The sequence below is a fragment of the Mastigoproctus giganteus genome, chromosome 11 (assembly GCF_048544385.1).
Source record: "Mastigoproctus giganteus isolate SK-2022 chromosome 11, ASM4854438v1, whole genome shotgun sequence".
NCBI lineage: Eukaryota > Metazoa > Arthropoda > Arachnida > Uropygi > Thelyphonidae > Mastigoproctus > Mastigoproctus giganteus.
The window spans coordinates 149,244,668-149,259,061 of record NC_143585.1 but is presented as its reverse complement, the minus strand read 5'-3'; the positions used below and the strand labels follow the sequence as shown (position 1 = coordinate 149,259,061).

General features: G+C 38.0%; 1 protein-coding gene across 2 annotated transcripts in view; it reads left to right on the top strand.

Annotated features, from left to right (window-relative positions):
- Nup62 (nucleoporin 62) overlaps positions 1-14,394 on the top strand; it is a 293,033-nt gene that overhangs the window by 63,016 nt on the left and 215,623 nt on the right. The gene's annotated exons all lie outside the window — the stretch shown is intronic.

The window sequence follows — 14,394 nt, the reverse complement described above, 5'->3', positions numbered from 1 at the left end:
TTAATAATCTCTGTATGTGTTGTTTATTTTGTCTTAATTAAAATTGAGAAGTGAAGCCTTTCCATGCAAATTTGGATCAATGAAAAATAAGAGGGGAGAAAAAATGAAAGAAGGGAAAAAAGAAAAAAGCATTTGCAAAAAAAAAAAAAAAAAAGAAAAAAGAAGTTTTACCAGGAAGATGTTAGGTGAACAGATCATAAGGTAAAATAGTGAAGTTGGTTATTTTCACAAAATATTTTACAAACGTGTGTATGAAAAAGGTTGTGATTTCTCAATGGGGTAGCTGGGCAGCTAAAGTTAAAAGACTAGGGAGTTCTGGAGCATCAATAAGACCCACAATAAATCTTTTGAACATGCTTAAATCTAATAGATCTCGTTTAGCCTGAAGCATTAAGAGACCAAAATATTTGCAACAGTCTAAGTAAGTTTTATCCTCATAATTTAAATTAACCTAATAAATATCAGGAATTTGATAAAAGATTTCTGTTTCCTTCAATGTAGTTAGTTCAATGCAGTCTTGTTTCTCCCTCAAAATTACTGGGTGTGTATACATCAGTTCCAGCAGTTTTATTTACCTTTAGGCTTGAAAGATTTTTCTAATAAATCTTGTGAAATTTCATTATCACTAATTTCATGCATCCCAGCTTCACTTGCACAGTTCCTCCTCTACGAAATACCTCTTCAGTTCATTAGTAACATCAGCTAGGTTATCTAAGGCTTTCTGCACCATATCATGTATTTATGCAAGTGATGGATCATCCCAAGCAGAGATCAATAAGAGAATTGCAGATGGCAGAAAGGCTATTGGCATGTTAAATTCTGTTCTGTGGAGCAGAAATATTCTGAATAAAACAAAGAAACTCATATTTCAAACAATTGTACAAAGTCTTCTATTGTATGGAGCAGAAATCTGGATGTTGAATAGGTAAAGGGAAAACAAATTGCTGTCCACAGAAATGGATTTTTGGAGATGCTCAGCAAGAACTTCTAGAAGAGACAGAAAACGGAATGAAGACATAAGAGAAAAAATGGAAGTGAAAAAGAATATTATTGACACTATCAAATAAAAGCGTTTAATATGGTATGGACATGTAAAACGGATGCAAGAAACCAGATATCCAAAGGCTATCCTGGAATGGATACCTCCTGGAAGAAGGAGAAGAGGAAGACCTAAGAGGACATGGATGGATAGATGGAGTATGGGAGTTTATGACAGCCCAAGGTTTATCAGACCAAGACATCTTGAACTGCACTTAATGGCGAGAAAAAATTCCTACCAAAAATTAACTTGTAGGTTGAGGAAACCCATTGTAAATGGAAACACTCCTCTTGAAGTTTATGCATGTATAGTAAAAAAAAAAAAAAAAAAAAATATTGAGAGATCATGCTTTGGCATATTCATATGGACTTTGTGCCCTTCCCCATATGTGGACCTTGTGTATGATAAGTACAGTCAGTCCTCGTATAACACATTTACACTACACAAATTCGATCATACAAGATTTATAAATAGGGAAATGATGTCGCGTATAACGTGAACCGAATTCGCTTATGCATGATTCGCCTTTGTGTTTACAAGAAATGGCAGTCAAATGCAGCAGAATAACTCCAACTTAATGCAACACAATAGGAATGAAGAGAAGTTTCTGAAATGTTTTTTATATGATTGAAGATTTCATGGAAGAGGAAACACTCACCATAATAATGTAAAAACCCACAGAATTCCAGCTATCAGTATTATTACAAATGCAACTAGATAGTTTATTACCCATTTATAACAGATTCCATTAGCAGGAACCAATAAACTGGAAACTGCAAGTTGTTTTTATTGTTTTATGGTAGTGCCCTCCAGAAATGTGGTCTAGTAAAATGTGAGCTCACTTGAGATGATGGCGTGTTTCCTCCTTTACTGCATTGTTTATTCAGTTGCTACATGATGCTGTGCTGGTTACCCAAACTTATTTGGGGCTATGGAGAAGGTGTTGAAGGGTTGAATCATGTTACACGGAAACATTCCTTTCAGGGAGTCCAGGTTAGTGAGCTTCATCCTAAGTGGATGTTGCCCGCTCTCGTGGTTTCTATTGCTTGCTTTGGGAAGTGAGATAATATCCTTTATCTATGGGGTATCAATCTGCCGGGTTAGCAGCTTAGAGAATGTCCACAGATTTTTTTTTTAAGAACAGTGAGCTTCCAGGGGGGGGGGGGGGGTCATGCCTAGATTGACTAGAAGAATAGATTTGGAGATGGTGAACGGGTTCTCTCCCAAACGGTTCAGCCACCGCAGAATCCAGTATTCCATCGCCAATAATCTGTTACACAGAGAGGCAGGTGCTGAGGACCAGATTTCAGATGCATATAAAGGTATAGGAGTGAGACGCCGATCAATGTATTGACAAAGCAGATTGATGTAGTGGCAGCCTGCGAGTTCCTGGCGGATAGCTCAGAATGCAACACAGGCTGCCACGACATCAATCTGCTTTGTCAATACATTGATCGGCGTCTCACTCCTATACCTTTTATATGCATCTGAAATCTGGTCCTCAGCACCTGAGTTGTTTAATTGGAGTCCAGCTAGCTGTAAATAATCCATTAATTGTTGAATTTGACTGGAGGTTTGATTATTAATTTCTTGAATCTATTTGGGATCTTTTGAAATAATAAAAAAATTTAAATCATTGGCGAAGGAGCAGAAATTTGGATGTGCAGCAAGGAATGGTTCAAGAAGAATTGCAAAGAGGGTGGTCAACATCACCCCACCCTGAGGCACCCCCCTCGTTACATAAATAGTTTTTTGGTGAGATCCATTTTCTATAATTGGCTCTCTCCCTGGTATAGTAAAGACTCCAGAATGCTGACTATTTGATTTGATGCCTTGAAATACTGTTTTAGGATGTATAAAAGGGATTGACACGCTATCGTAAGCAGATTTAATATAAAAAAAAATAATGTCCAGTTGAGCTCTGTCATTCAGGGCCTTTTGTGCTCTGAAGAGAGTATCGAGGAGATTTGAAGTCGTGGACCTGTGGTGTAGGACTGTGTGGAGGTAAGGTGGTCAGTGAGAAAAACAGTGCTGGATAATTACTGGATGTATTAGTTTTTCAAGAACTTTTAATAAAGTACATCCTATGGCAATTGGACGGAAGTCTTTAGCAGTCTTGGGGTTTCCAATTTTAGGGACTGTTTGACATAATAAAATTTCCCGAGTTCAGGTATGGCACCTGTCTTTAGAATCTTCGGGAAGATGTTAAGGAGATCCACAATGTACACAGAGCACACCTTGACTATAAAGAGTGGAAAGCCATCAGGTCCAGTTGTAGCCTTGTTGGGCAGGCCATTTATCACGTCAGTAAGCTGTTGCTTAGTAACTATTATATCATCCATAGCATTTAGGGTTTTCCCAGTTAGACTAGGCAGGATAGAGGTTTCTTTGGTCGTATCTGGATGAACAAAAGATATGCGAGTCCACTCCTCAAATAACTTTCCTTCCATGTTATAAAGTGATTGTTGTATTCGAGGAAATTCTCCGGGACTTCTTAATTTGTGACAAGATATACTGTTGATGTGCTCCTCTCTTGAGGCGTAGGAAGTGAGCTCTCTCCCTTTTAAAGATTTCGTGGTCTGTACTGTTTCAAGATCTTATCCATTTTCTATATGCCCTCTGCTTACTTCTAAAGGCGGTTTTCATGTCCGGATGAAACCATCGCTGGGTTTTCTCGCTAATTCTGACTTGGTTAGATGCACCAATCATGGTCATATGTCCCAACTGCTCAGCTAAGGATTGGATTGCCTCTTCAGTGGATAATGAAAATAAATTATCTCAATTAATGGTGGAAAGATGGTTGATGACTATTTCAGGTTTCAAGAATTTTGTAGAAAATATCAGTTGAGAGTGGGTGTCTGAATTATAATTACTAACTTGAGTTCCTGATACCGTTGATAATGAGAAGGCACAGGTAATAAGGTGAGTGATCGGAAGAAAATGCGAAAGAGTTCGGCAGGTTATTAGAGTTAGGAAAGTTGTGGAAAACAAGGTCTAAAGCTTGACCTGCTCTCGTCGGCGGTGTGATATGCCTTCTGAGGTCCAAAGAGTTCAAGGTTAATGTTAAGTCTTGCAGAGCAATGTTATAGCTATAAAATTTCATTGTGTTATTCATTAGCAATCGTTGTGCAGTACATTTTTGTCTTCTAACTCAGTCACGTCAACTATAATTAGTATTGTGAATTTTATATGCAAAAATGGCCTGAACCATCGTCAGTTTAAAATTTTCTTGGAGCAAATCGAAAGCGAATATGGCGATTTGTTGTACCATATGGAGGAACGATGGTTGAGTTGCGGTAATGTGTTAAAAAGAATTTTTTCAACTCAGAACCGAAATAGACATAATCATGAACGAAAAATTAAATCCGCTCCCAGAACTAACAGACTCTAAATGCTTATGGGAACTTACATTTTTAACAGATATTTGTGAACATTTGAATACATTGAATAAAACACTACAAAGTCATGATCAACTTGTAAATGACATGTACTAAATTATTAAAGCATTTCAGACAAAATAAGAATTATTTAAAAATCAAATTGAACAAAATAATTTTTCACATTTTTTTATGTTGTGAAAGTTTATATAGCATTAGTAGAGGCATATGATGCAAGAAAGCAAGCTTATGCAGCATCAGCCAAAAAAAAAAAAAAACCCCCACTTCCACTTCACCCCTCTGTTCGTTCGAAATACCTGTCCAGCTGAGCCTTAAATTTATTTAGGCTATCAACTTCCACGACAAGGGATGGAAGTCTGTTCCACCAACCAACTACCCGCTGGCTAAAGGAAAATTTCCACACGTCTATCCTACATCTGTCTTTCCTCAATTTGAATTTATGCCCTTAGGTGATTATTCTGAGCAAGAGGAAGAATCCCATCAGCATTGAGCATGCTCAAACCATTCAAGGCTTTATACACCTCTATCAGATCACCTCACTGGTGCCTAGTCTCCAAACACTGTAATTTGCAAAACTTAAGCTTTTCTTTGTAAGAGTACCCCTTTGTTCCATTCACTAATCTTGTTGCCTTTCTCTGTACTCATTCCAGCAGCTCTAAATCCTTCTTGAAAGGCCTCCAGACCTGTATACAGTACTCAAGGTGTGGCCTGACCATTGCCTTATACAAGGGAATAATCACCTCCTTATCCCTGCTAGAAAAATTCCTGTATATCATTGACAAGACACCATGAGCTACTCTTGCAGCCCATCTGTACTGCTCAGCGAACTTCATATCTGCCTACACAATTACCCCTAGGTCCTTTTCATTCTCTACCACTGTCAGTGTAGTACCACAGAGTTGATACGTTGCTCTGGGGTTGCTGTTTCCCATATGTGGTACTTTACATTTGTCAATGTTAAACTTCATTTGCCACCTCTCAGCCCATCTGCTCAACTTTTCCAGATCCTGTTGCAGCAGCAGCAGCAGCATAGCGTCAGTAGTGTCCTTGACAACCCTGCCAACCTTTGTATCGTCTGCAAACTTGGACATTAAGCTTGATATACCATCATCAATATTTATAAATACAGAAAACAATAATGGACCCAACACTGAACCCTGAGGGACTCCACTAATAAAATTATTCCATGATGAGCAGTGTCCATTGATTACCACTCTCTGTCTTCGCCCCCTCAACCAACCCTTTATCCATAGCAGCAATTTGCCTCCAGTGCCACACTGCTCCAATTTGTGCAGCAGTCTTCCATGTGCAACTGTATCAAAAGCTTTTCTAAGATCCAAGTATATAATATCAAAGTTATTCCCTGCATCCAGTTCTTTTGTGACTGCATCATAGTATCCAATCAAATTGGTCAGGCAAGACTTACCCTTAACAAAACCATGCTGTGTCCGAGCTGTAACTGAAGTCTTGTCTAGATGATCCTGCACTGCTTCTTTAACCAGTGCCTCCATTAATTTTCCTGGAACAGAAGTTAAACTCACAGGTATATAATTACTTGTGTCAGCCTTTGATCCTCCTTTGTGAATTGGAGTCACATTTGCACATCTCCAGTCTGGGGATACCTCCCATGAGTCTAAGGAAGCTCTCATAATTATGGCTAAGGGTTTGCTTACTTCCTTTGCTGATTCCTTTAATAAAACTGGATAGATCCCATCCACCCCAGGTGCCTTTCTTGTGTTTACCTTCAACAATTTCTCCTCCACTTTACTCTCAGTTATTACAAGATTCTCTAGCTTACTGCCAGAGTTGAATACACCTCTGGCATTCCCCTTGCTCAATAACTCCTCATGTGTGAATGTCGATGCAAAATATTCATTTAGTTTGTTAGCTACCTGAGCAGGATCATCAACGGTTGACCCATCGATATCAAGTGGACCAATCTGATTCATCCCCTTCCTTCTAGAATTTACATAAGTAAAGAACTCTTTGCTGCTTTTCTTTGCATCCCTTGCCAAAGATTTCTCTTAATCTGCCTTTGCCTGCTTAACCTCCTTTGTAACTTGGTTACAGATTAATTTGTATGTATCCCATGCATTTTTCTTCTCTGCCATATGTCTCATTAGTTCATCTGATATCCATTTAGGCCTAAACCTTGAACAATATTTCTTAGTTGATATGTAAAGCCTAGTAGCTTCCAAGATAAGTTCTTTGAATGCTTTCCATTTTGAATTTGCCATTGGTAACATCTTCAGTTGGTCCCACTGTATAGAATTTAAATACTGTCTCAGACAATCGTAGTCGCCTTTACGAAAGCAATAACCCTTCCCTTTACCCCTGATGGTAGTTACCTCTTTGAGTAAATCCCACTTCAGCACACTGTGATCACTGCCACCTAGTGGTTCATTTACCTGCAGATTCTTAATGCATGAAGAATCACTACTGATAATCAAATCAAGAGTATTACTCCTTCCTTTTGCCTCCCGAACATGCTGATGTAGAAAACAATCATCCAATAAATCCACAAAACCTTGCTAGTGTGTGAGTGACCAATCCCCCAATTTCCAGTCAATATCTGGGAAATTAAAATCCCCCATTATAAGACTCTCTGATGTACTGGCACACTCTATTTCCCTGTACAGTTTCTTATTATACTCATCAGAGTCATTAGGCCTATAGCACACTCCTACTCTCAATTTTGATGTCCCAATGCTTATGTCACACCAACCTGACTCAACACTGCACTGTCCAGCGATGTCGACTGGCTTCAGTTCCTTGGATTTTGTGTTTCTTAACTAATAGCATAACCCCTCCTCCCTTCCTATCTTGTCTATCCTTTCTGTAGACGTTGTACTCACCAAATTCCAGTTCTGCATTCCTTATATCTGTCTAACACCACATATCTGATATCTCAACAATATCTGCCTTTGATGCTTTGACAATACCTCAAATTCATCAAATTTATTTACCAAACTCCTAGCATTGGTGTACACGCAAGTATACATGCACCTGTTTCTATTCTTAGCTACCCTAACACAACCCATGTGTTTACTTGTACTGCAATGATTCCCAGCAGTCTCTGAAATAATAATAATAATAATAATCCCAATTGTGATTTTTCTACCCACAATTTTTCCGAAATCTTGAGTTATTGATGGAAGCATCTGTTGATTTTGAAAACAATAGAAACTTATTTACATTATTTCAAAATCCATTTGATGTAAATGTTTCAGAAATAGGTAAAGATCTACAATTAGAAATCATAGCTCTTTAAAGTAACGATAACCTGAAAACATTATTGAAAAATGAAACATTAATTAACTTTTATAAAACTTTGGCAGAAAACGAATTTCCAGAATTAAAAAAAATTAGCAAGAAGAATAATTTCTATTTTTGCTAGCACTTACCTGTGTGAATAAATATATTCAAAAATTAAATATATAAAATCCAAGCATCGATCAAAAATGACAGATGAACATTTGCAAGACTTTTTAAGATTGGGAACTTCTACTGTTAAATCTAACATTTCAATTATTGCTAAATCAAAACAACTACAAACATCTCATTGATTTGCTATTTCTCTAATATCAAATGTGATTATAACAATAAAAATTGTGATTTTTTGATGTGACTATGGCTTTATTTACAATAAATATCCCGTGTTTTAATTTTTCTATCTTGTACACCCCGTTTGACCTGGTGAAGTTGCTAAAATTGTGTTTTTGGTTTACAGTGATTTTAGTCGTCAAAATTGCACAGACTCTGGCCCACCATTTGTTATGAATTTTCTATGTGGCCCTCTGATGAAAAAGGTTGGGGATCCTTGGTCTAGTTTGTGACTCTGCCAGAAGCACTGCTTCAACATTGTCTAAATATCATCCAGCACACTGCTCTGAGGACTGCGTTGGGCACTTTCAGGACTTCTCCAATCCAAAGTCTTTATATCGAAGCGCATGATCCTCCATTACATCTTCATAGGAAAACATTACTGCTCCAATACACTGCTAAAATCCAGTGTCGTCCATCGCACCCCATTTGGGAGTATCTTTATAATATTCGGTGCGATTTGTTCTGTGAAAGCAAACCAAATGAAAACAGACCTGCTTCATTCAGGATTAAAGAGCTTGTTCAGAATTGGAATATTGATTTAAGTGATATTTTTCAGGACACAACTGCTCCTGTACCACCTTGGACATATGTTTCTGCCTCTTATGATGTACATTTTCTTCAGTGGGTGGAAAATGTCATACCACCTTGCAATATCAGGCAGTTGCACTTAGTTCCCGCTACTCTGAACTCCTGTGGCTATAAAATCTATACTGACGGATCAAAAACTCAGAGTACGGTAGGTGCTGCTGCAGTTTTTCCTTCATTTACTGCTACAGCCTCACTACCATTAGCCTGCAGCATCTTCACTGCTGAATTACATGCTATCAAGTTAGCACTTGGCAAAATTATTGAGCTATCCATCTTACCTGTCATAATTTACACAGACTTCCTCAGTGCTGTCTGCCATAAGGAGGAATTTCTCATCTTCCCATCCTATCTTGAAATACATTCATTCCCAGTTAATCTCCTGCAGCATGTCCAATCAATCAATCAGTTTTTGCTGGATCCCTGGTAATTCTGATATTCCAGGAAATGAAAGTGCTGACATGCCGCTAAACATCCTCAACGTCTCTCTCTCTCTCTCTCTCTCTCTCTCTCTCTCTCTCTCTCTCTCTCTCTCTCACAACATCCTCAGGTTCCTTACAGTGACTATAAGCCCATCATTTGCAAAGCATGTTACGACAACTTGTTGCAGATCTGGAAAAGTAACACCAACAATAAACTTTTACCAGATAAAACAAGATCCAAAGCTGCGGTGCTCTCTAGCTTCTAACAAAACAGAAGAAAGGAAGTGGTATTGGCAAGATTCAGAATTGGACACACTCATCATGCACATCTCTTCCTACCGTTGGGAGAAAACCCACCTCAGTGTTCATCCTGTCTGATGCAACTTATGGTCCATCATTTTCTGGTTGATTGTCCCTTACATTCAACCATCTGCTCTAACACTTTTCAGTCTCTCTCCACATTGAACATCTCTCATGACGTCTCAATTCATAGGAAATGAAGCAAACATAGAAGAACTTTTGATGTACCTAAAATATATTGACCTGTACAGGAGCATATAATTTAACATCTATTGCTATATGTTGCCTGTAAATAAACAATGAACAGACACAATTTGGCCTTAGGAGCCCTTGTGTCGTTAGGCCCTATACCAACAACAACATGCAACTATCGACCAATAGCTCTCACCAGTTTTCTAGGAAATTACTAGTAAGATCACAACATATGGTAACCATATTTTTTGACATTAAAAAAGCATATGATACCACATGGAGATATGGGATTCTACAAGACATGCACCAATCTAGACTCAGAGGCAATCTTCCTATGTTTATCCACAATTTCCTTATGAACAGAAACTTTCAAGTCAAAATGCAAACTTCTTTCTCCAAAATCTATCAACAAGAAGAAGGCATCCCACAAGGCTCAGTCTTAAGTGCAACTTTGTTTGCCATAAAGATTAATTAAATTACAAACCAACTCCCTTTTTTTCAATGTCACATGCACTTTGTCGATGACTTTAGTATCTCTAGTTAGTCCCAGAACATGAGAACAATTGAGACGCAGTTACAATGCACAATCAACAATATAAGTAAGTGGGCACTAGATAACGGATTCAGACTGTCAACACAAAAAATAATGTGTACATTTCCCTTTCTGCCGCAAAAGAAATCTCCATTCTGGTCCTGAATTAAAACTAGAATGCCAGAATATACCAACGCAGCTGAAAGCAAAATTTCTTGGGCTAATCTTAGATAAGAAACTCGCATTCATGGAACACATCTGGCAACTACGAAAAAGCTGTACAAAACATCTTAACATACTTAAAATCCTCTCATCAATAGCATGGGAAGCAGACAGATATTCCTTATTAAACCTATACAAAACATTAATTAGATCAGAGTTGGACTATGGAGCCCCAGTATACGATTCAGCACGGAAAACAGCTCTGAAATGGCTGGATCCAGTTCATCATAATGCACTGCATATAGCCACTGGTGCCTATTGTACCCCTCCCATATATAGTCTCTATGCTGAAATCAATGAACTATTCCTAACACTTAAGTGACAACAGTTGGCATTGGATTATGCATTAAAAATGAAATCTATGCTTGGACACCCTGCTTAGGAGATGCCCTTTGATCCACGTTGCAGAGATATTTATCAGAATCGTCAACAAGCAAATTGACCCCTGGGGATCAGAATGTAAAAATTTTTAGCAGTTCATAATCTTAATATAGACAGTGTAGTGCGAATCCACCATGGGATTTGCATATCCCAATATGTGATTTCTCCTTTCAGAAATGGAATGAAAATGCAATATCTGCAACAATCTTTCAACAGTTGCATGCAGTGCACAGACTTTAATTTTCTATATTCCATTATACACAGATGGCTTGAAAACAAACACTTTAGTGGGAGCAGCAGCTGTTTTCCAGATATTACATTAACGCAACAACTACCGAAAGAGTGCAGTGTATACATGGCAGAATTGTACGCACAAAAAATATCCTTAACTTATACAAAATATGCATTACCCAAACACCCAATCCTCTGGCACTCACAACAAATACTAACTTACTGCTCCGTAAATGAACAGGAGATACTTTTTTGTTGGATCTCAGGACATACAGGGATTGTTGGAATTGAAGCAGTGGACCGATCAGCAAAAGAAGCCATACTGCAGACTGGAGAAGAGATCTCAGTCCCTTATTTTGATTACAAGCCCATGATATGCCGTACTTGCCTGATGCAATGGCAAGAAACTTGGAATCTATAAACTGTACCAAATAAAGCAGGAAATTGAAAACTGGGTTTCTAGCACAAGAAAAGAAGAAACAGTACTTTCCAGACTAAGAATCGGGCATACGCATCTTATGCATTCTTTCTTATTGCATGCAGAAGAAACCAGCACGATGCCAGACTTGTGATAGTATCCAGACAGTAAAACATATATTAATAGACTGTCCTAAATATGCAAATGAACGTAAACAAGCTTTCAAAAATGTTTATAGGACACATCACACCATTTCCCTAGCAGATCTCTTGAATGATAGAGATGCTTACAGATGTTTTCACCTTCCTTAAAGATATTAATTTATACCATCTCCTCTAAGGAAGTAAACACAAACAGCAGACTAACCGAATGAACTATAAATCAGACTAAAAGGAGCAACAGATTCGAAGCAAGTACTCTGAAACACATCATACCCTATGAACTGGCACATTATGACCAACGTAGTCCATGTACCATTAAACCCTAACACAACCAACCAACCAATCACCATATTCAGCCAGGAGACTATCAGTGATGCAGTGATGTACATCACAGGAAACGTCCATTCATCTTTAGTTATAATGCTGAAAACATCTGTCTGGTTTCCACCATTTCCCAAACCTTTGTGGAATGCTGTATGGACCAACAAAATAACTGGCTACAATGATCAATTTTTGGCATGGTATGCTTGGAGTTCATTGTACACTGGTTTTAGGAATAGGTTATGAGTTAGCATGAGTTAGGTTACTAACTCATGCTACGATTGTGTTATGGCTCCATTGCTATCAAGTTAATCTTGCATTACATCTTTAGCTATTTATTCTATTTTCTCTAGCACAGAGGTTAAACTAACAGGTCTATTTTTACCTACTTCACCCTTTGAACTCTCCTTATGAATAGCAGATATGCTTACTTCGCCTTCAATCTGCTTATGAATCTAAGGATTCTCTCATTATTATGGGGGGGGGGTTAACACTCTTTAGCAGTTTTTTTGGTAAAAATGCAGTTGATGCACTCAGATGACTAAACATGAAACTATATGACTTACCTTTGGCGAAGGCAAGGAGGAATGGCAGCAACAACATTGATTGGCAGAAACAAGCTACATCCCACATGATCAATCTTTCTAGAGGATGTCAAATGACATAATATGTCGGAGGCTGAAATGAAGATGACCTTAACAATGATAATTGTTAAGGTCATCTTCATTGCATTAACAATGAACAAGACAATGATAATTACTCATGCACGTTGACAGAAATGACTTTCATTTTCTGGGAGCTCTGTCGCCACACTCCTGCAACTATTTAAAAAAAAAAAAAAAAAGCCATCCCACACACCTCTTTCCTCTTCTCCGGGTTGAAGTCAATCTTTTTATGCATTCGACGAACAGTGATACTGTACAGCAGTGGTTCTCAAAGTGGGTGCTGCGGCACCCTACCGTGCCACTTACTCTTTATAGGGGTGCCGCAACGTCAAATTTAGCATTTGCTTACATCGTGGCCATCGCTACAAAAGGTCGTTAAATTTCATTCAACTGTGTAAATTAGAAGTCGCCATGAAATAATTGCTGACCCCGCATCGCAGTGTTTATGTACATACACCTACATATACAGAACAGTCAAGCTTGAGCTGTCCATCGTGTACACTGTATTTGAAACAGCACTGCCTTACAAAATGGTGCCTCCGTAGCCAGGTGGGCAGGAGCAGCAGTGCGTAGCACACGCTTCTTGATTAGACCAGGGTTCGAGCCTGTGACCACCAAATATGGAGGATGCGGAAAGGTCAGGGAATGACCACCGCATATCCCAGGAGCAATATGGCCTTAGTTGCTAATGCTCCTAAAAACCAAATAACAACAACAACAGCCCTACAAAATATTGTGCCAGTGCCCATTGCACCTGGTGCTGGGAATTTTTCATAATGGATTTAGGGTGTCTTCACGTTAAAAAGTTTGAAACCACTACTGTACAGTGAAGCAAGCTGAAATTATAGAAAATCGATGGCTAGAAGCAGCTGTAATTACCTTTTTTGCCTATTATGTACACATGTGGATATTTATAATATCTTGTGTAGGATGGCACCTGAACATCGTTTCAACTCTGCTTTAGTACACTGTGTTGAATACAGAACTCTGTAAAAGCACAGAAATGTGTGTAATGTTATGTTTGTGCAGTGTATATGTTTAGTTGTTTCTGGCCATTTTGTCACCAGGAAGACGATCACCTGGAAAGCATGCCAAGTGTCTGTCTACACCACGGGGAGGTAGGCCACAACTGCGCATACATTATTCCTTTAAAAAATCTCCAATTCACAACATCCATATAAAAAAATAAATAAATAAAAAAGAAAGAAACAAAATCACTAAATTAAAAAAACTAAGTAAAAAGAAAACAAATGAACTTATCTTCAACTTTAAGGCGTCAACAAACTATCAAGTTAAGCTGCAAGAAAGGAACGAACAAACTAGGAAGAACAAGACAAAAAGAATGGTCTGAAAACTAATAAAAGTCACATGATAAAAAAGTGCTAGACACAAGTTACGTAGTACGTTTAGTCGTCTGATTGTCCCAGTAAATGCATTTTAGCTGGTTTTTTTTTTTTTTTTTTTTTTTAAATATAATTTGGTTCGATTCCATCAGCTCCAGGTGTTTGCTTTGTTGACTTTTAGTTCAGTTTCTCTTACATTTTTTCTTATGAAATCATTTAACTCCTAGTCGGTATTAGACTTCTGCATCTCTAAAAACATTCGTGCGTGAATGTAGATGCAAAATATTTCTGTTTCTTAGCAACCTGACAAGGAATCATTAATAGTTAATGTCATTCATATTGAATGGACAAATATGGTTCTTCCATTTTCTTTTAGTATTAACCGAAACAAAGAATTTTTTGCCACTTTTCTTCTCATTTTTAGCCAAACATTTCTTGTAATCTGCTCTACCTTTCCTAATCCCCTTCAGTGACCTGATTGCAGTCTAGTTTATGTTTTCTATTGGTTTCTGTGCCCTCTAGTAATTTGTAATCATCCTATGTAATTTTCTTTTCTTCTCCTAGTCCTATCAGTAGTA